This window comes from Pseudorca crassidens, chromosome 6 (assembly GCF_039906515.1).
Source record: "Pseudorca crassidens isolate mPseCra1 chromosome 6, mPseCra1.hap1, whole genome shotgun sequence".
In the NCBI taxonomy this organism is placed as follows: domain Eukaryota; kingdom Metazoa; phylum Chordata; class Mammalia; order Artiodactyla; family Delphinidae; genus Pseudorca; species Pseudorca crassidens.
In genome coordinates this window covers 89,178,166-89,201,375 of record NC_090301.1, presented here as the reverse complement: position 1 = coordinate 89,201,375, position 23,210 = coordinate 89,178,166, and the positions used below count along the sequence as shown (strand labels likewise).

The 23,210-nt window shown below is 34.7% G+C and overlaps 1 protein-coding gene across 1 annotated transcript in view; it reads right to left on the bottom strand.

The window, feature by feature from the left end:
- Positions 1-23,210, bottom strand: part of LRP1B (LDL receptor related protein 1B) — a 1,616,178-nt gene that overhangs the window by 40,481 nt on the left and 1,552,487 nt on the right. The window lies entirely within an intron of this gene.

The window sequence follows — 23,210 nt, the reverse complement described above, 5'->3', positions numbered from 1 at the left end:
AGGGTAGTGAGTGGTGAGTAGGGGAATCCTACCTCTTCACTAGCTTTTGGTGTGGTGGAAAGAAGCCTCCCTCTATGAGCCAGAACAGGCCCAGTATTTCCAAACACCTGGGCAGGTAAGCAGACAGGAGGTGTGTCTCTCATGGAACCCTAATAGAAAGGTAGACTGGAAGACTAACTGATCCATCATAGGTAGAAAGTGATAACAGAAGTCTAGACTATTGCCCCCTCCTAGGTGAGAACCTAACCTCCCCAACAGTCAGAGGGAAAACCTCCCTGTAGCTGAGCCCTTTACTTTGGAAGATGTTTCCTACTGAGCGCTACAGACAATTTTCTCAACCACCAAGGAAGTCTTACTCGAATATTTCTATACCTCTTGAACGTCAGTAATAAAACAAAGACCATTTAATAATATAAGAACCACATTGACTTTGCAATTAGATATTCTGCCTGTCTTTTGAAAAACAAGTTTATATGTCTGTTGACATATCAATGTATTCAAATTTACCATATTCAAAATATTGAAATTTATAGTACAAATAACCGTAAGCAGAAGAACTGTTCAAATTGATCCCAGTCTTTGTGTTTGGAGCTGCAATTTCATTTTAGCTATCTAACCATGAAGCAATGTTAAATGAGATTTGCTGAGATAAAAATCACAACTTATAAACTTTAACCTGTGATAAGACAGTTATGGTAGGGAGAAAAATTAAAACGTAATTTATAATTTTCATGTTTGTGTATCTATCTAGCTGTTTATTAAATCAGACAGAAATTAAATTTACTGACAGGCTTGCTTCATATTTATGGAAATTTATTTCAAGCATTCTTCTGCTTGCTGTTGCTTTACGCCAAGTGCCCTCGTTGCAATTCCATGCTGAAGCTTATTACCAAGGGTCTTGGCTGTATGTAAGGAAAGTAGCACTTTCGAAAGGTGAGAGACGAGGAGATCTAAAAGTTAAGTCAGTGTTAATATCTGTCCATTATGATGTCTATCTGTAGTTGTTCTAGGCTTGGCAGGTAGAGTTTACACAGCACAGCTTCTGTTTTTATTTATGAAGAATGCATTAGCAGCAGCCTACATAATCATCTAGTACCATCTCCTATGCAGAAATCTCTAAAGAAAAATTTTCCTTCGTCAGGTTGCTACATACCACTTATTGACAGAGAGCTCTTTTAAGATTGTCTCTAATTGCTTTAAATTTCATTCTTTGGTCCTGGTTCATTTTTCTGATGGGACATAGAAGTCAGCTGATGTATCTGTCCAAGATCTTCATATTATGAGGTTTTTCCACAGTGGATAATTCATCAGAATCATGTAGGTAACTTATTTGCAAATAAAAATTCCAGTGTCTTTCCCTTTCATCCACCACCACCCCTGGATTCCAATTTATAGATCATAAACGAGGCCCAGGTGATTCCCGTGGGACCGGTTGAGTAAATAGAATTTGGGAATGAGGGAATGTAAGAAATCGGAAAACAATTTACTGATTAGCAAAGGGACTACATTGTCTCATAATTGTAAATAGATTTGATTTGACTAAAATAGCTTATTTCTTGACTAATTTGTGAGCCCTAATTAAAATGTAATTTTTAACCTAAAATTTTGAACCACTTTTTTTATAATCACATCACTGAGAAGACCTAAGAAACTCAAAAAAACTGGGTTAACATTCTGAGGGGTGATGATTGCCCTACACCATACTGTAGCAAGGAACAGTTTGCACTTATCTAGGGTGCTAAAGGTCAAAGTTAAAAACCTACCTACAATTTACTAATTATAACTAGTTTTGGTGCATAAATTAAATCTGTTTTAGATTAAGATTATAAAGATGTGAGAATATATACAACTCATTAGTAATCAAGGAAATACAAATTAATAGCTCAAAGAAATACCATTGCACACATACCAAATTGACAACAAATAGCAGAAACTCTCGTACACTAGTAGTGGGAATATAAACTGGTTCAACCAATTTGGGAAACAATTGACAGTATATACTAAATTTGAACATACCCACACTTTATGACCTAGATTTTTACTCTTAATATACTGTATATCCCAGAAGAAAGCATGTACATGTGCACACAAACATGTACATAATATGCACAGCAATATATTTTGAAATAGCCGAAAACAGAAAATAATCTAAATGTCCATTGTAAGAAGAATGGATAAACTGTAGTTCATATATATATGTATATTTATATGTAAAGAGTTAAATGAAAAATGAAGACATTACAGTTATACACAATGACATGGATGACTCTCACAAAAATAATATTGAGAGGAAAATGCTGGACAGAAAAATATATATACTACTTTTTTATTTATATAACTTCAAAAGGAAGAACTAATTTATGGTTTTAAGAGTCAAAAATGAGTTATTTTTGAGGGGCTTCCCTGGTGGCGCAGTGGTTGGGAGGCTGCCTGCCGATGCAGGGGACACAGGTTCGTGCCCCGGTTGGGGAAGATCCCACATGCTGCGGAGCGGCTGGGCCCGTGAGCCATGGCCACTGAGCCTGTGCATCCGGAGCCTGTGCTTTGCAACGGGAGAGGCCACAACAGTGAGAGGCCCATGTACCGCAAAAAAAAAAAAGAGTTATTTTTGAGGAGGAGGAAAGGGATAGTGATGAAGAACACCAGGGGGCATCTGAGGTAATGATAATGTTTATTCTTGACCTGAATGTTGGTTTACACTGGTATGTACAGCTGGGGATAAATTATTGAACTGTATACCTGTGATTTTAAACATTTCTATGTATATTATTTTTCCATAGAAAGATTTTTTAATCTAATGGCATATAAGCTACAATGAGAATATTTTATAAATTCTGCTTAATTTGCTAAACAGGCTAATAGCTTTTCTCTTTACACATGATATTTTTTAAAGGAATTCATGCTCCACTTTTTATGCTTAAAAGGAAATTCTCTGGAGAAATGTCTATTTAGGTCTTCTGTCCACTTATGGATTGGGTTGTTTGCTTTGATACTGAGCTGCATGAGCTGCTTGTAAATTTTGGAGATTAATCCTTTGTCAGTTGCTTCATTTGCAAATATTTTCTCCAATTCTGAGGGTTGTCTTTTCATCTTGTTTATGGTTTCCTTTGCTGTGTGAAAGCTTTTAAGTTTCATTAGGTCCCATTTGTTTATTTTTGTTTTAATTTCCATTTCTCTGGGAGATAGGTCAAAAAGGATCTTGATGTGATGTATGTCAAAGACTGTTCTGCCTATGTTTTCCTCTAAGAGTTTTATAGTGTCTGGCCTTACATTTAGGTCCTTAATCCATTTTGAGCTTATTTTTGTGTATGGGGTTAGGGAGTGTTCTAATTTCATTCTTTTACATGTACCTGTCCAGTTTTCCCAGCACCACTTATTGAAGAGGCTGTCTTTTCCCCATTGTATATTCTTGCCTCCTTTATCAAAAATAAGGTGACCATATGTGCATGGGTTTATCTCTGGGCTTTCTATCCTGTTCCATTAATTTTTCTTTCTGTTTTTTGTGCCAGTACCATACTGTCTTGATTACTGTAGCTTTGTAGTATAGTCTGAAGTCTGGGCGCCTGATTCCTCCAGCTCCATTTTTCTTTCTCAAGATTGCTTTGGCTATTCGGGGTCTTTGTGTTTCCATACAAATTGTGAAATTTTTTGTTCTAGTTCTGTGAAAAATGTCATTGGTAGTTTGATAGGGATTGAACTGAATCTGTAGATTGCTTTGGGTAGTATAGTCATTTTCACCGTGTTGATTCTTCCAATCCAAGAACATGGTATATCTCTCCATCTGTTTGTATCATCTTTAATTTCTTTCATCAGTGTCTTACAGTTTTCTGCATACAGGTCTTTTGTCTCCTTAGGTAGGTTTATTCCTAGGTATTTTATTCTTTTTGTTGCACTGGTAAATGGGAGTGTTTCCTAAATTTCTCTTTAAGATTTTTCATCATTAGTGTATAAGAATGCAAGAGATTTCTGTGCATTGATTTTGTATCCTGCTACTTTACCAAATTCATTGATTAGCTGTAGTAGTTTTCTGGTAGCATCTTTAGGTTTCTCTATGTATAGTATCATGTCATCTTCAAATACAGATTGCCAACAAACATATGAAAGGATGCTCAATATCACTGATCATTAGAGAAATGCAAATCAAAACTACAATGAGGTATCACCTCACAGTAGTCAGAATGGCCATCATCAAAAAAATCTACAAATAATAAATGCTGGAGAGGGTGTGAAGAAAAGAGAACCCTCTTGCATTGTTGGTGGGAATGTAAATTGATACAGCCACTATGGAGAACAGTATGGAAGTTCCTTAAAAAAATGAAAATAGAACTACCATATGACCCAGCAATCCCATTCCTGGGCATATACCCTGAGAAAACCATAATTCAAAAAGAGTCATGTACAACAATGTTCATTACAGCTCTATTTACAATAGCCAGGACATGGAAGCAACTAAGTGTCCACTGACAGATGAATGGATAAAGAAGATGTGGCACATATATACAATGGAATATTACTCAGCCATAAAAAGAAACGAAATTGAGTTATTTGTAGTGAACCTAGAGTCTGTCATACAGAGTGAAGTAAGTCAGAAGGAGAAAAACAAATACTGTATGCTAATACATATATATGGAATCTAAAAAAAAAAAAAAAAAGGTTCTGCAGAACCTAGGGGCAGGACAGGAATAAAGATGCAGACGTAGAGATTGAATTTGACACGAGAAGGAGGAAGAGTAAGCTGGGACAAAGTGAGAGAGAGGCATGGACATATATATACACTACCAAACGTAAAATAGATAGCTAGTGGGAAGCAGCCGCAAAGCACTGCTCGGTGCTCAGCTCGGTGCTTTGTGACCACCTAGAGGGATGGGATAGGGAGGGTCGGAGGGAGACACAAGCGGGAGGAGATATAGGGATATATGTATATGTATAGCTGATTCACTTTGTTATAAAGCAGAAACTAACACACCATTGTAAAGCAATTATGCTTCAATAAAGATGTTTAAAAAAAAAGGAAATCCTCCACCCTTTAATGCTTTTAATATTTTTTGAAGCATGCCAAATGCACATTATTCAATTGCAATTGACTGGTCTCATGGCCTAAAAATGGAACCTAAAGAATGTAAAGAAATGTTTGCTAATATAAAATTGTGAAGTAAACAGATGTTAGAATATACAGTTTAATAAATAATTCTAAATTGCATGCTGTTAAGCCATGCCATGTTTTCCCTCTAAAATAGCCTGAAATAATTTTAGGCTCAGAACCCTTTCTCTACAGATATTCAAATGGAAGACATTTCACTTTTCCCAGTTTACATGTTTAGCACTTTATGCTAAATTGAAGCTTAGGGACAGAGAGCTGCTCACTATACTCCAGCCCTGTCAGAGTGGCTTCCCAATGCCTACCTATGAAAAATTTCTGACTATCTCCCACTGTTAGGCTTAAGATGTGGAACATGTAGAGGATGCTGAATTATATGTCTGGCTGGATTGTTTTCTGCATCACTGTTAGGATTCTTGGGCCCAACACTTTTAATATATATTCCCTCCCTCCCTCCCTCCCTCTCTCTCTTTCCTCCTTTCTTTCTCCTCTTAAAGCCTTCCCTATTTATTCAATTCCAACTCCAAGATTTCTGAACACAGGAGAAGGTAGATCTTACTTGATAGGGGACTTCAGCATCTCGTATTTAATCTATCACATAAGCACTGGATATTTGTAAATCGAAATAACTCCTTCAAAAGCTCTCTGATATTTCAAGTTTAATCGTGTCACATACTATATGCAAGTCCAGGAAAAAGTTTGAAACACCTGATGGTACTATTTGCAAATTGATTGACTCAACCAGAGTTCATGTTCTCTGCAATTGTCTCAATATCATGACAGGAATGTATAGTAAGTCATAGGAATGCTACCTTATTTCTCTCTCATTCTCTTTTCAGCTATAATCCACTTTGAATTACAAGCATCTATGTAAAATTTGTATAAATATATGCTGTATTTTTATCAGTGTCTCCTCTCTATACACTCTCAAATAATTACTACATACTCATATTTAAATTCTAACTATCTCTTCAGTTATTTATTTAATAAAAGGAATACTTCATTAGCACTTCCCAATTCAGCAGAAATTTAGCAAAGGATGAAGAAGAATATTATACGAGAAGGCTCCTATGGTATGCAATTATTCACTTTGGTTCTAAGGAGTCTTTCTTGATAAGCTCAGAAACAGAGAGAAGTCTAACCATAACTGGAAGAACAATTTTTTTATCCTAGAGCACTGAAAATAGTTATCCTACACAGCTTACCACTTTAAGCATCAAAAATGCTTTAAAACCATTTTGAAAGTAATCTTTCTATAAGATAGATATGCATGTTCTTAACTAAAATATATTGGTATTTTTATTAATGACTCATTTACCACTCTATCAATTATTTATGTGAAATTACCTTTGCGGAAGTTTCATAACCTTCTGCTTTTTTTCATATTTCAGTTTTGACTAAGTGAAATGTTACCGATTATGAAGCAGTAGACAAATCTAAATAAAAAACTTAATTCCTCCCAAAGAATAAGAGTTAGGAATGTTGGTGGTTGGTTAACACCAAGGTGTACCACAAAGGGATCATCTTCTATTTTCTGACACACAGACACACACACATACACGCACTTTCCCCAACACAATCATCTTTTTCCCCCCAAATTTTAAATTTAGCTTAATAATTATTGGAACTGAGAGAAGGTTAAAAAGAATGCAGTAGACTAAAGAAGAAAAGTTAGAAGAAAATACAGGTGATGAGACATTTTGGTAGAGAGGATGAAATAGGGAAGGAATTGAAGATTGAAGGCTGAAGATAAAAGAGGCTAGTGAGATTGGCCAGTAAGTGTTCAACAGCAACAGTCTGGAATTTATGGAAAGAAAAGCAGGTGGAAGAATATAGTTGATATAATTTTAAACACCATGATGATAAAATGGAAGTAGTGGATGTGTAATTATTTGCTGAGGACATGCATGTGTCTAATTGTATACTGGGAGCTGTGAGAAGAGTTCAGAAATACAAGACAGGACACCAGCTCCAGAGAGCTGATAGGCCAATTAAAAGGTTAAAACAAGAAGAAAAAAGCAATTAAAACTGATGTGAATAATGTCCACTGTGGCAAGAGCCTACATATATTACTACCAACAAAATCTTCCTTCCTTTGGAACATTCTAGCTCATAAGTTTTGAGCATTTTACTGACCTGAATGGCATAATAATTGAGATTTCTGTATATGGTAAGAAGGAGCAATAATGAAATGCAATTAATTTGTGCTAAGAAAGTAGAGATTACCAAGAAATTATATAATAACATTTTATATTCACAATATAAAAATTATTATAACCTGTGTAGGGTAATTACACTAAGAACTGCATAGCAGCACCAAACACAATCATGTAATCTAAAGGACAATGATGGATATATAATTACAGAGTATTCACATGGTAATTAAGTAGATAGTAACTGGAGAATAAGTGAATGGCTATTTTCTGCAACAGAAACGGAGTAATTTTCAAGGCAGATCATTATTGCACTGTCTCTTTTTCTCTTTCTCTCTTTCTCTGTTCTTTTTAAGTAACCAGAAATACAAGGAGATACTTCTTCCTTTAATATTTTTTACAGTATCTTAATAGACCACATAAAAATATGTACATGTATGGGTATATATACAGGTTTATGAATATTCATCGGGAGCCAGATGCCTATAAAATCTCTAGCTGCATTTAACTTCTTTCCCAAATATTTCTTTCTATTGAAAAGTAATTGCCAAGACCATTTAGCTATTAACTCATATTTGCAACTGGGCTATTCACATTGTAATAGTTAGTGAAGTGTGAAATTTATTTAAAGAGAAGAAAACCAAACCAAAATATACTACCTAAATAGGAGCTGAAGATAGTAAGAATAATGAGTAACCTGGAGAGTACTTAATTGGTAATACAGAGTGGTTATACAGGGGAGACTAAATTATGCAATCACATGTATGTACATCAATTGTCCTACTTCACTGAATTTTGACCTGGCCTTTAAAAAAATGTGAAAAAAAAATAAAAAAATGCTATGTGAATTGGCTTTAAGATTCCTAATTTAAATAAGCATTTGATAATTTAGGACCACACACACACACACACACACACACACACACAAACACACCAATAAATTAAAAGTAGGATGGTATTACTTTCACAAAGACTAGGTAAACCCACAGCACATACCCCCAGGCATTCTATAACTGAGCTCCAATTTCAGTGCAATTCATACTCCACCTTCACTGTTATTTGTCTCAGGAGTAGTAGGTTCTATGAATTTTGCTAATGTTCTCCCTGCCGGGATGTTTATAGCTGCTTCCACATATGTATAAAAGGCAGAAGAATTTCCAGAAGAGCCAACATGGTGTTTTATAAACTTTTGATGAATACTTATACTAGGGTGACATAATAAAAAGAAAGAAAAAACAAAATCATTGGCCAGAATATGAGGGACTTGGAGGTTTAATTCAGCCCTTCCTCTGACTAACAATATGACCTCATCTGAATTACTTGACTAACTTCTACAAGATGCCCTTTTGTCATCTTTGAACAGAGTCAGTATTACTAAACACACCTGAGATTATGTCATGATTCCCTGCTCACCCATCCATCCTCAACAATATCCTTAATACCAAAAAGGCCAATGAGAGCCTGTTTTGAGTAAAATGATGGAAATGATGATTATGATGATAATAAACACTTGTTTTTAGCTGTCTTCTACATGCCAGGCACATGTGTTGGCTTTAGTCTCAGCATTACATGGTATTACCCTCATTTTATAGGTGATTACTCTGAGGCACAGAGAGGTTATGCAACTTGCCAATGACGACACAAGAAAAAGTGAGAAGACTGAAATTCAAACCCCAATAAGTCAAACTCTAGAGAATAAACTCTTATTTTTATTATTCAATTACTCACACTCAAGAAAAAAAAAAATCCAGAAAGTAATTTGGAATACTTTGGTGTTCTTTTTTCCTTATGTGTGTCTAAAATTGAATGGGCCTCCATCTATATAGATATCTGAAGGTCTAACCACCATTCAGAATGCTAATGGATCCTGCAGTAGCAAGAGTAACAGACCCAGAAGAGCTTACCTGATGTCATACAGACCAGCAAAATTAGAGCTCAGGAACTCAATCTGGGCTCCTATATCTCATCGAAACATTCATTTTTCATGTGCCATTCTCAGCATTCCATCCCAACCCAAGTTGAACATTGGCCTCTCTAGCCACTAGTAATCGGCTTACAGCACTGGACTCTCTTACTTGAAGGGAACACATAACCATACATATGATATAGTCAATATCAGGCAGGATCAGCTCTGAGTCACTCTGGACAAATAGGAAACCAAAATACAGCCAAGAAATCTCAAAGTATGACATTCCTGAGTGTCACCATTTGCTGACACATCATTTGAGATGAAAACATTTAGAAGGTTTTCTGGAAAAGCTTTTAGATTCTTAAAAATGTTAACAAAAGTGATGGCAGCCTTTCTTCTCTGGAGTCAGTTTTTCATTTATCATGGTTTAGGAGGCAAAGAGATAAAGTAACTTGTATAATTAGCTTAGAATTTTATGATTGCTGTCTTTAAAGGATTATATTAAAAAATAAAAACAAAGTTAAGAAATATTAGAATGTATTCTTTTTCACATTCCTCCAATGTTTCACACAGCCTAAGATATTTTAATAATTAAACTTATTGCATAGTCCTAAATATATCGTCTGTTTTCAGAACTGAGTTTAATAAAGTAGGCAAACACTGAATCCAGGTATGCCAATTAAATATTCACTAGGGAAAAACGTGTGCAAAACTCTGATTAGAGCTGATAAATTTTCATCAGAAAAGCATGTTTAAGAAAATTAGCATTTTCTAATTTATTACTAAAAATTGAAATATATCCCAAATATTTTATAGAGAAAACTGCAAAAATTTAGAGTGAGATCTATTCTGAGCAAACACTGCCATCTCGGAGTATCCAGGTAAACGGAAAATGTAAGATTCAGAAAGCCAATTTAATAAAATTTTCATTTGAGTGAGAAATATGGGGTGGGATTTTAAAAGTACCAGCATTTAAATTCTCAACAGGCTGCTGTTTCAAAATGTATATTAACAATGATGGCATCAGTAATTTTAGCGATAGTCAAAATTAACTCATAAAACTATCATGGCAATGTTTTTTTCAAATATCAGAGAAACCTACATAACTTTTGCTTATAAAGGATGTTCTGGGTTGAGTATTCCTCTATTTTTAAAGCAATCCAGCTATAAAAGCTTTTAGCAAGTAAGTATAAAGTGGTAGAGAGTCATTTGAGACTTGAAAGCAAGTTCACTTGCAGATGACAGCTAAATACAATTACCAGATGAGGCTAACTCAAAACCATACAAGTGAATACGCATATGATGGCTTAAACGTAGAATAAGAATGAAGCACACACATATATGTAGTAACTCCCTCACCATAAACAAAGCATTTACCATGTTTAGGCCCTAATTTCTTTATCAGGACATTGAATGGTACTAAAGTTCAATTCATTTCAGCCTAATAAAATTTATTAACATCTACTATGTTAATAGTATCTATAGTGTTAATATTGCCCTTACCCTTAGGGTGCCTATAATTTGATAGAACCTCAGGGCTAACACAACAGAAAAAAATTAAGATCAATAAAATATTTTAGTTAAGAACTATTTCTTTAAGACAATTCAGAGCACAAATTAATTAATAACTCATTTGTAGAAAACTAGAAAGAATTTCATGGAGAAATGAGAGGTGAACAATGCTTGGAATCGATCATGGAAAAGATCATCTCAGATGGGAGTATCATTAAGAAAGTTATTGTCATCATGTTGTAGCCTAACAAGAGGGCAGGGAATGTCTTACCTCATACTGGGAGAAGACATGGCCATCGTAGACAAACCCATGCAGTTCCTATATACATATTTTTTCTCCTTCTTTCTCTATCTCTTCTCCATTCCAACTTTTCATCCTTTCTTTCTTCCAAGCTACTCACTTCAAAACTAAATGTTAAAGTAATGATTTCTGATATAATTAGATGTAACTTTCTCCTACTTTTCCTTCAATATGTTACCTTGCAAAATACATAATATATGTTTCTTTATATCCATATATCAATATCTATACAGATATATAGAGAGCGGTTTTTACACTGGTGTGATAAGTGATTACTATTTAATAAGAGTTCCCTAAAATATTGAGAAAGTCATCTTGAAAAGGTCACCTGACAGAGTAATATGTAGCAAATTATAAAAGATATCCCCTGGTCAAATGTGCAAGTTTCCTTTAGGTTAGATGTGTAGGCATAAAACAGATTATTCATATATAAAAATCGGCTTTCTACTTTACTTTCATAGTAATTCAAAGGTTACAGAAAATCACTTTAATTAGTAGCATTACACTTTAACATGATAAGAACTAGGCATTGAATTACTGCAATTAATCAATAAACAATTTAATCCAGTATACTTTTGATTTATAAAGATTATTGTTCTTTGAAGACATTCTTGTAAATTGTTTCAACCTTAAGGCGATGAGATTAACTCATCACTCTTTTACGTACCTAGCTTACAAAAAGATACTGTAGCAATACACTTCTGATATAGTAACTAATGTGTTTTAGTTTCTATAGCCCCCTGACTCTTTTCTTCATTCAGACTGTATTAGGTTCTTAATTTACCCTGCTTTATTTTTCATCATCTCATTTCTCACCACCAGACACTTAATATGTTTGTTTGCATATTTTTTATAAATACTAAAGTGTACCATGAGAGCAGTTTTCTGTTTTATTCATGACTAATTCTCAAGCCTCAGTGGCTGTCACACATTAGATGCACTATTTATATTTGTTGAATTAATGAATGAGCACTGCCCCTTGGAAAGCAGGGCACTTCAGAAGGCAGAGAACAAGCGTCATACTGTAGATTTTTTAGTTTTAAAACTCCAAAGGCAGTTACGAATTTATGTAAATATGAGATCAATCAAGGTTAATTTTACTTACTCCGGAAACTAACTGAAGTTTGCCAAGATATGTATGTGTGTTACAGTTGGGGAGAGGAAGGTGGGAGATGAAAGAGGAAATTCAGATGAGAAGCAAAGATAGATGCCATCCAGTCTCTGAAAAAGGGCTCTTGGATATCTAGTGCCTACATAAAATAGACATTCAGCTGCTGGATCAATGAAACAACTACCAGATACTCCAGACCACCAGGTGAATGAAAGATGTGACCTACCATTTTCCCAGAAATGGGCATTCCATAGACGTAGACTAAACTTTTCAGCTTCCAATAGGTTTCATTTTGTAGTCATAGCCTAACCTATGTATGAAAGTAAACCTAGGAGACTAGTTCAAGATGGCAGAGTAGAAGGACGTGCTCTCACTCCCTCTTGTGAGAGCACTGGAATCACAACTGACTGCTGAACAAACACCAACAGGAAGACACTGGAATTCACCAAAAAGGATACCCCACATCCAAAGAAAAGGAGAAGCCGCAATGAGACGGTAGGAAGGGCACAATCACAATTAAATCAAATCCCATAACCACTGGGTGGGTGACTCACAAACTGGAGAACACTTATACCACAGAAGTCCACCCACTGGAGTGAAGCTTCTGAGCCCCACGTCAGGTTTCCCAACCTGGGGGTCCAGCAACGGGAGGAGGAATTCCCAGAGAAACAGACTTTGAAGGCTAGAGGGATTTGATTGCAGGATTTCGACAGGAGTTGGGGAGGCAGAGACTCCACTCTTGGAGGGCAAACACAAAGTAGTGTGCACATTGGGACGCAGGAGAAGGAGTGGTGACCCCATAGGAGACTGAACCAGACCTACCTGCTAGTGTTGGAGGGTCTCCTGCAGAGGCAGGGGGGGGGGTGGCTGTGGATTACCATTGGGACAAGGACACTGACAGCAGAAATTCTGTGAAGTGCTCCTTGGCGTGAGCCCTCCTGGAGTCCACCATTGGACCCACCAAGGAGCCAGGAAGGCTCCAGTGATGGGCTGCCTCATGCCAAACAACCAACCCAGCCCCACCCATTAGGAGACAAGCAGATTAAAAGTTTTACTGAGCTCTACCCACCAGAATAACACCCAGCTCTACCCACCACCAGTCCCTCCCATCAGGAAGCTTGCACAAGCCTCTTAGATAGCCTCATCCACCAGAGGGCAAACAGCAGAAGCAAGAAGGACCACAATCCTGAAGCCTGTGGAACGAAAACCACATTCACAGAAAGAGAGAGAAAATGAAAAGGCAGAGGACTATGTACCAGATGAAGAAACAAGAAAAAACCCCAGAAAAATGACTAAATGAAGTGGAGATAGGCAAACTTCCAGAAAAATAATTCAGAATAATGAGAGTGAAGATGATCCAGGACCTTGGAAAATGAATGGAGGCAAAGATCAGAAGATGCAAGAAATGTTTAACAAAGACCTAAAAGAATTAAAGATCAAACAAACAGAGATGAGCAATAAAATAACTGAAATGAAAAATATACGAAAAGGAATCAATAGCAGAATAACTGAGGCAGAAGAATGGATAAGTGATCTGGAAGACAGAATGGTGGAATTCACTGCTGCAAAACAGAACAAAGAAAAGAGAATGAAAAGAAATGAAGACAGACTAAGAGACCACTGGGACAACATTAAATGCACCAACATTCGCATTATATGTGTTCCAGAAGGAGAAGAGAGAGAGAAAGGACCTGAGAAAAAAATTGAGGAGATAATAGTTGGAAACTTCCCTAACATGGGAAAGGAAAGAGATAACCAAATCCAGAAAGCATAGAGAGTACCAGGCAGGATAAAAACAAGGAAGAACATGCTGAGATACATAGTAATCAAATTTGACAAAAATTAAAAACAAACACAAATTATTAAAAGCAACAAGGGAAAAACGACAAATAACATACAAGGGAACTTCCAGAAGGTTAACAGCTGATTTCTCAGCAGAAACTCTACTAGCCAGAAGGGAGTGGCATGATATACTTAAAGTGATGAAAGGGAAAAACCTACTACCATTATTACTCTATCTGGCAAGAATCTAATTCAGATTTGGCGAAGAAATCAAAAGCTTTATAGACAAGCAAAAGCTAAGAGAATTCAGCACCACCAGACCAGCTCTACAACAAATGCTAAAGGAACTTCTCCAAGTTTGAAACACAAGAGAAGAAAAGGACCTATAAAACAAACACACAACACTTAAGATAATGGTAATATGAACATACATATTGATAATCACCTTAAATGTGAATGGATTAAATGCTCCAGCCAAAAGACACAGGCTTGCTGAATGGACACAAAAACAAGACCCATATAAATACGGTCTACAAGAGACCCACTTCAGACCTAGGGACACATACAGACTGAAAGTGAGGGGATGGAAAAAGATATTCCATGCAAATGGAAATGAAAAGAAAGCTGGAGTAGCAATACTCATATCAGATAAAATAGACTTTAAAATAAAGAATGTTACAAGAGACAAGGAAGGACACTATGTAACGATCAAGGAATCAATCCAAGAAGATGATATAACAATTATAAAAATATTTTCACCCAACATAGGAGCACTGCAATACATAAGGCGAATGCTAACAGCTATAAAAGAGGAAATCAACAGTAACACAATAAAAGTGAGGGACTTTAACACCACACTGACACCAATGGACAGATCATCCAGACAGAATATTAATAAGGAAATGCAAACTTTAGATGACACAATAGACCAGATAGAGTTAATTGATATTTATAGGACATTCCATCCAAAAACAGCAGATTACACTTTCTTCTCAAGTGCACACAGAACATTCTCCAGGATAGATCACACCTTGGGTCACAAATCAAGCCCCAGTAAATTTAAGAAAATTGAAATCATATCAAGCATCTTTTATGACCACAACGCTATGAGATTAGAAATGAATTATAGGGAATAAAACATAAAAAACACAAACACATGGAGGCTAAACCATACGTTACTAAATAATCAAGAGATCACTGAAGAAATCAAAGAGGAAATCAAAAAATACATAGAGACAAATGACAACAAAAACACAACAATCCAAAATCTATGGGATGTAGCAAACACTGCTCGAAGAGGGAAGTTTATAGCAATACAATCCTACCTAAAGAAATAAGAAAAATCTCAAATAAACAATCTAATCTTACACCTAAAGGAATTAGAGAAAGAAGAAGAAACAAAACGCAAAGTTAGTAGAAGGAAAGAAATCATAAAGATCAGAGCAGAAATAAATGAAGTAGAAACAAAGAAAACAATAGTAAAGATCAATAAAACTGAAAGCTGGTTCCTTGAGAAGATAAACAAAATTGATAAACATTTAGCCAGACTCATCAAGAAAAACAGGGAGAAGACTCAAATCAACGAAATTAGAAATGAAAAAGGAGAAGTTACAACACACACTGCTGAAATACAAAGCATCCTAAGAGACTATTACAAGCAACTCTACACCAATAACATGGACAACCTGGAAGAAATGGACAAATTCTTAGAAAGGTATAACCTTCCAAGACTGAACCAGGAAGAAATAAAAAATGTAAACAGGCTAATCACAAGTAATGAAATTGAAACTGTGATTAAAAATTCTCCAACAAACAGAAGTCCAGGACCAGATGGCTTCACAGGTGAATTCTATCAAACAGTTATAGAAGAGCTAACACCCATCTTTCTCAAACTCTTCTAAAAAATTGCAGAGGAAGGAACACTCCTAAACTCATTCTATGAGGCCACCATCACCCTGATATCAAAACCAGACAAAGATACTACGAAAAAAGAAAATTACAGACCAATAACACTGATGAATATAGATGCAAAACTCCTCAACAAAATACTAGCAAACAGAATTGAATAACACATTAAAAGGACCATACACCATCGTCAAGTGGGATTTATCCCAGGGATGCAAGGATTCTTCAGCATACGCAAATCAATCAATGTGATACACCATATTAACAAACTGAAGAATAAAATCCATATGATCATATCAATAGATGCAGAAAAAGCTTTTGACAAAATTCAACACCCATTTGTGATAAAAACTCTGCAGAAAGTGAGCATAGAGGGAACCTACCTCAACATAAAAAAGGCCACATATGACAAACCCACAGCAAGCTTCATTCTCAATGGTGAAAAACTGAAAGCATTTCCTCTAAGATCAGGAATAAGACAAGGATGTCCACTCTTGCCACTATTATTCAACATAGTTTTGGAAGTCCTAGCCATGACAGTCAGAGAAGAAAAAGAAATAAAAGGAAAACAAATTGGAAAGAAGAATTAGAACTGTCACTGTTTTGCAGATGACATGATACTATACACAGAGAATCCTAAATATGCCACCAGAAAACTACTAGAGCTAATCAATGAATTTGGTAAAGTAGCAGGATACAAAATTAATGCACAGAAATCTCTTGCATTCCTATACACTAACAACGAAAAATCAGAAAGAGAAATTAAGGAAACAATCCCATTCACCACTGCAACAGAAAGAATAAAATACCTAGGAATAAACCAACCTAAGGAGGTAAAAGAGCTGTACTCAGAAAACTATAAGACACTGATGAAAAACCTCAAAGGTGACACAAACAGATGGAGGGAGATACCATGTTCTTGGATTGGAAGAATCAATATTGTGAACATGATTATACTACACAAAGCAATTTACAGATTCAATGCAATACCTATCAAATTACCAATGGCATTTTTACAGAACTAGAACAAAAAAATCTTAAAATTTATATGGAGACACAAAAGACCCCAAAGAGTCAAAGCAACCTTGAGAACGAAAAATGGAGCTGGAGGAATCAGAATCCCTGACTTCAGACTATACTACACAGCTACAGTAATCAAGACAATATGGTACTGGCACAAAAACAGAAATACAGATCAATGGAACAGGATAGAAAGCCCAGAGATAAACTCACGCACTTTGGTCAACTTATCTATGACAAAGGAGGCAAGGTACACAGTGGAGAAGAGACAGCCTCTACAATAAGTGGTGCTGGGAAAATTGGACAGCTACATGTAAAAGAATGAAATTAGAACACTCCCTAACACCATACACAACAATAAACTCAAAATGGATTAAAGACCTAAATGTAAGACTGGACAGTATAAAACTCTTAGAGGAAAACAGGAAGAACACTCTTTGACATACATCACAGCAAGATCTTTTTTGACCCACCTCCTAGAGAAATGGAAATAAAAACAAAAATAAACAAATGGGACCTAATGAAACTTAAAAGCTTTTGCACAGGAAAGGAAAACATAAACAAGAGGAAAAGACAACCCTCAGAATAGGCGAAAATATTTGCAAACAAATCAATGGACAAAGGACTAATCTCCAAAATATATAAACAGCTCATGCAGCTCAATATTAAAAAAACAAACAACCCAATCAAAAAATGCACAGAAGACCTAAATAGACATTTTTCCAAAAAAGACATACAGATGGCCAAGGGGCATATGAAAAGCTGCTCAACATCACTAATTATTAGAGAAATGCAAATCAAAACTACAATGAGGTATCACCTCACACTGGTTAGAATGGGCATCATCAGAAGATCTACAAACAACAAATGCTGGAGAGGGTGTGGAGAAAAGGGAACCCTCTTGCACTGTTGGTGGGAATGTAAATTGATACAGCCACTATGGAGAACAATATGGAGGTTCCTTAAAAACTAAAAATAGAATTACCATATGACCCAGCAATACCCACTACTTGGCATATACCCAGAGAAAACCATAATTCAAAAAGACTCATGCTTCCCAATGTTCATCGCAACAGTATTTACAATAGCCAGGTCATGGAAGCAACCTAAATGCCCACTGATAGACGAATGGACAAAAAAGATGTGGTCCATATATACAGTGGAATATTACTCAGCCATAAAAAGAAATGAAATTGGGTCATTTGTAGAGACGTGGATGGACTTAGAAGCTGTTATACAGAGTGAAGTAAGTCAAAAAGAGAAAAACAAGTATCGTATATTAACACATATATATGGAATCTAGAAAAATGGTACAGATGAACTGGTTTGCAAGGCAGAGATAGAGACACAGATGTAGAGAACAAACGTATGGACACCAAGGGGGGAAAGCCTTGGGTGGGTGGTGGTGGTGGTGGGATGAATTGGGAGATTGGGATTGACATGTATACACTAATAAGTTTAAAATAGATAACTAATAAGAACCTGCTGTATAAAGAAAATAAAATTCAAACAAATAAAACTTAAAAAAAATAAAAATTAGAGAAAAAAATGTATACCTATTCAATAGACTATTTTCTTCAATAATAGAAATTGATCTCTGATCTATTTCCTTTATGTAACTCTATATAGAATTTCATTCTAAATTCATGGATCATTACAGAATTTATGTTAAAAAAAATCTCAGTCCATAAACATGAATGCTAAGACATTAATAAATTAATTTTGTATTATCCAAATTATATATTACCTGAATATATATTACCTAAAATACATATTAGAATACACATTAATTATATATTACAAATGATAGGTACTCAAAATATCTATTAAAATATAAATATTTGCATTTAATTGTAAATCTTAAAATAAACTTTTTTAAAGATTACTTAACTTGAAATTCACAACTCTGAGAAGCAGATGGTTAAATTATTATAATTATTGTTTTTATAAATCATGTAACTGAGTTTCCCCTTTGATAATGAAAATAATTATGAAAATCCAAAGTTGTAGAATACTATTTGTTAGTCCACAATTGTCTACTTTGTACAATTTTAAATGATTCTGAAAGAATGTTTTAATTCCTTATTATCACCTCTAAACCCTAATATTTCATCCTCAAATCTGGATTCCATCTTGACAGATTCCAGTGAACTTAGAGTGTATAATCAATGAAGTTCCAGAAATCCACTGAAATTTTATGCAAACTGTTTTATGTATTTGTTTTATTTGACAGGAGATTCTTAAAAGGATCAGAAGCCTATACTACCTTTCAAATTAAGGAGCACTGATATCTGGTGTAGAAAAATTCTAGCTTAATTCCAGTTATTCATGATCTAGAATGATTCATGAAAGTGACCTGAGTTTTCAAGTAGTCAGTTAAACACGGTGCCATTTATGATGTGGTCATATCCACACCAATTTGTTTGTTTCTAGCACTATGTTGATTATATCATTCACTTGCAAGGAAAGCTTGCCCTCAGTTCATTACAATACAGATTTTCTTCTGAGTTCTTAAAACTAATAAAGTACAAATTATTTTATCAAACTGAAAATTAGGTTATTATTACCACAGTTTTAGTCATGGATCTTCAAATGGTAATGCAGATCTAAAAATTCAAATTTAGCTACTTGAATGTTGGATTGATTTTCTAATACTATTCTGGAACAAGTAACTTTCTATTTTTCAGAGTATCCTATACTTATGATGTATCTGAATCTTTAGTGCGATCCCCAATAAGTGGGCTTTTCTAATAATATTTCATTTTCATATAATTAATCATCTATATTGTGAGAAATTATTGGCTATCTCTGGGATCCCCTTTCTATTTTACTTTGCTCTTTTTAGTGTTACTTCATTTGTTAGAAAACAATGGATCTTAGTATATATCCATTTATTAAAATCAAACTTTATGAAAATTATATTTTTGCATACATGAGAATGAAACTGAATAAATAAAATTATGAATGTACTGTCTTGATTTAAGCAAAGTTATGCCCTTCTTTATTTAATGATTTACATATTCATAGGATAAATTATAAACGTTCCCTCCTTTCTTTGGTTTATTACATTCCGGGACTCAGAAGCTCTAAGCTTAAAATTTGGAGAATATTTTTTTTCTTACCATGAGAACCGGTGATGTTTGCCATACTGATATTTGCCATTTTTATCAATAATCAATATAAGTACGAACTTTTTCTTGCAGAATATTAATTACCAATTACCAAAAGAGGTTCTATGTTTTGATTGAAACAGAATAACAGCACCAGTTTATAGTGATGAAATCTTTAATACTTAAACATGAAGGTTATCTTATTAACTATAAGATAGGAATCTTATTTAATTGTCTTATATTTAAAGTATTTAAAGATTCCTGACTCATGACATTTTTTCAAAACATGTCAGCTGACATTCCAAATCCGATATAAAGCATGATGTTTTAAAACTACTCTTAAATTTACATTTGATATAATTATTTAAAAAATAATGTTAGCAGATGCATTTAACTAGAAACAGTTTGCTTGGCTTGAGGTAAGCCCCAAGTAAAAATTTTTTTCAATCTGTGTGTCTGTCTGTGCATGATTTATGTACTATATGGTCTTCTCATACCCAACTCTGTATGTAGATAATTATGAATCCATTCAGTTTACTTAACACCAAGTACAACAGAATCACAATAATAGGTGGTTTCTGTTCATGCAAAACTTTGCTTTTTTTTCTTTTTTGAGGGCTCCCACTGGGCATGTTCAGTTTATTTCAATACAAATGCCTCTTTAAACAGTTACTAACCATTATTTGTGTAGCAGGTTATTTTCAACCTTCAGTTAGGCAGTTTTAAGGCTGTTTTTTGTAGTCCTTCATATTACTTTGTATATTCACTCTTCCTTAAGTTGGAAAAAGAAGAGCAAATACCTGTTGGTAGGGCTAATGTGCCATGAAAGTAGAAAAAGAAGTCATCTAAACTTGGCAAGGTAACAGGTGATGCACTGTTTCAAGAGTATTGTGAGATTAGAATTGTCTCAAACTCAAATGAACCTGGCATAGAAGAAAGTTGCTGCTATAATGCCAGCAAAAGTAATTAAGCATTCTTAATTTTTTTTAGTTATACTTACCAAAATTATTAACTGTAATTACTAAAAGTTAATTACTGAAACAGAATTACACTAAAGGTATAAGTTACATGACACAGAAATAAAAGTTTATTATTCATAATTAACTTTACAAACATGTTGGAATTTGAAATATAATTGTATAAAATAAGTATGCTTCTAAATAGTATGGCATAACACCCATTTCTGATCTCCAACTAATCATTTTTTGACTATATAACTCTTAAGTCACAGCTTTTAATCTGAAAAGACATATCATTTGGTTTTTTATTCACCAAAAATTAAGTAGGCAAGTATCTTCAAAAGAGCTTTTATACCAATGTATCTCTAATGCCTAGAACAATAAATGAGACCCAGAAATGTTCAATATATATCAGTTGATAAATTAATTTTAATAATCAGAATATATACTTTGACATATGACATAAATCTTCTTAGATTTAGTTCAGTTTCCAATAAATTATTTTTTATATTACCACATTTTTCCTAGATATTGTCCCTCTTATTATTTTTACATTTCCTTTAAATGAAGGCACAACATTATAGTAAAAATCTGTTTTTAGTAATTCTAGTTTTACTAAGGGATCAAAATTGTCTTCAACAATATTTTTATAACTGACAATTTCTTCTAAAATATGTAGAGTTAAAAAAAATTAATGTTATTACATTATCTTACCCTCAGCTCACTATTCTCTGTCCTGCTCACATGAGAAAAGTATTTATTTTCCTTCACACATGTTATTTCAAACATAATTGTATTTTTTCACTATATTTTTCAAACTTAAAACACAGGCACAAAATTTCTCATGGAGTGTAGCTCTTAATGAGCTAGTAAGTAAAGGTGGCCCAGAACTTTGGCCCTGCCTTTTCAGTGGGATCTTGTCAGAGAACAGAAAAAAACTGAGCCTAGCAGGCTGGAAACAGAATCCTGCTACTTGGTTTACATTCACTCACATACTTAACATTATCTACTAAGACCAGGCAGTGATTTAACTCCCAAGATTTGTAAGATATGCAAAACACCATGGCCTATTTCGTATTCTAGTGGGGTAGAGAGTCAAGAATATGAATGATGACATTAATACAGAGTGAAAGTGCCAAACAGAAGTGCTGAATGGCCTACAGCAAAGGGAAGTTAAGAAGACAAAGTTGGGGAATTAGGCTTGGCAGATATTCAGGATACCATGTGTGAAGAAAAAGAGGTATGATCAATTAAAAGGGGCACATTTTGGACACAATGGACAGGTTTCCAAGGTTCAAGAAAAGGTACATAAGGGAATGTGTTGTAATAATCCAGGCAAGAGATGATGAAGGCTGGAATGAAGGCAATGCTTATCTTCTCACCAGGAGAAAAAGAATCGGGGGACAGGGCTCCAAAATACTTTAATACTCTAGGTGTGAATGTTCTAAGAATCTTGAATACTTGAATATCTAGGCAATTGCTACTCATAATTGATAATTTCATTTTTAAGTCATGGTCCTTTCTTGGAGTTCAAAGGTCAGTTCTAATTGGCCTTCATCCTAACTAAAAAGATTCTATTCTATTTTCCTGGTCATTATTAGTCTTTTGGTCTCTTCTGCTTGGGCCTGCCATAGTCTGAATCAAGTCAAGATGAAAATAATTATTAAAACCTCTCTTCAATGGAGTAGAAACTTGAAAAGACCAGGTTGAGCCACTGTGCCACCTGAGGTTTGAGTGTTCTCATAGTGAGTCTAAAAAGATGCAATAGAATGGGAAGGCTAGTAAACGACAGGAAAATACACCAGAAGCCTTGTGGAGTCAGACCTGCAAGGCTGTAAACTGTGGTTCCTATGTTGCAGATTAGGGAGAATGACTTCATCACATTTTTCGGCATTCATAAAGTTGGACTAATAATACTAACCTCATAGGGTTGTATAAGCATTTGTCATAATATCATATATTCATATATCAGATAAAATAATGTATAAGAGCACATATCTCTGTGACCAACACATTATGTATGTTCAGTAAGTGTTATTTCTCTTGCCAGCCCTCCCCTAAGAAAATAAAATAGAAAAAGAAAAACTAAATTTCAAAAGGCTTTCCCTACCTGGGCCTTTGCAAATGCTGTTCCACTCAATGCATTGTCTCTTTACCTGGTTAGCTTTTCTTTCTTCTGGTCTCAGCTTAGGTGATAATTCCTTCAAGAAATCTTTTCTGTTGGCTGTATTCTGTGTTCTTTCTTGGGAGCTGGTCTTTGTGTTTCATTAAACTGGTCATTAAAATTATTATTTGTTTCCTTTTTTTTGTGATAACAGTCAAAACTTTATTTACAACAGGTTGAAACTCA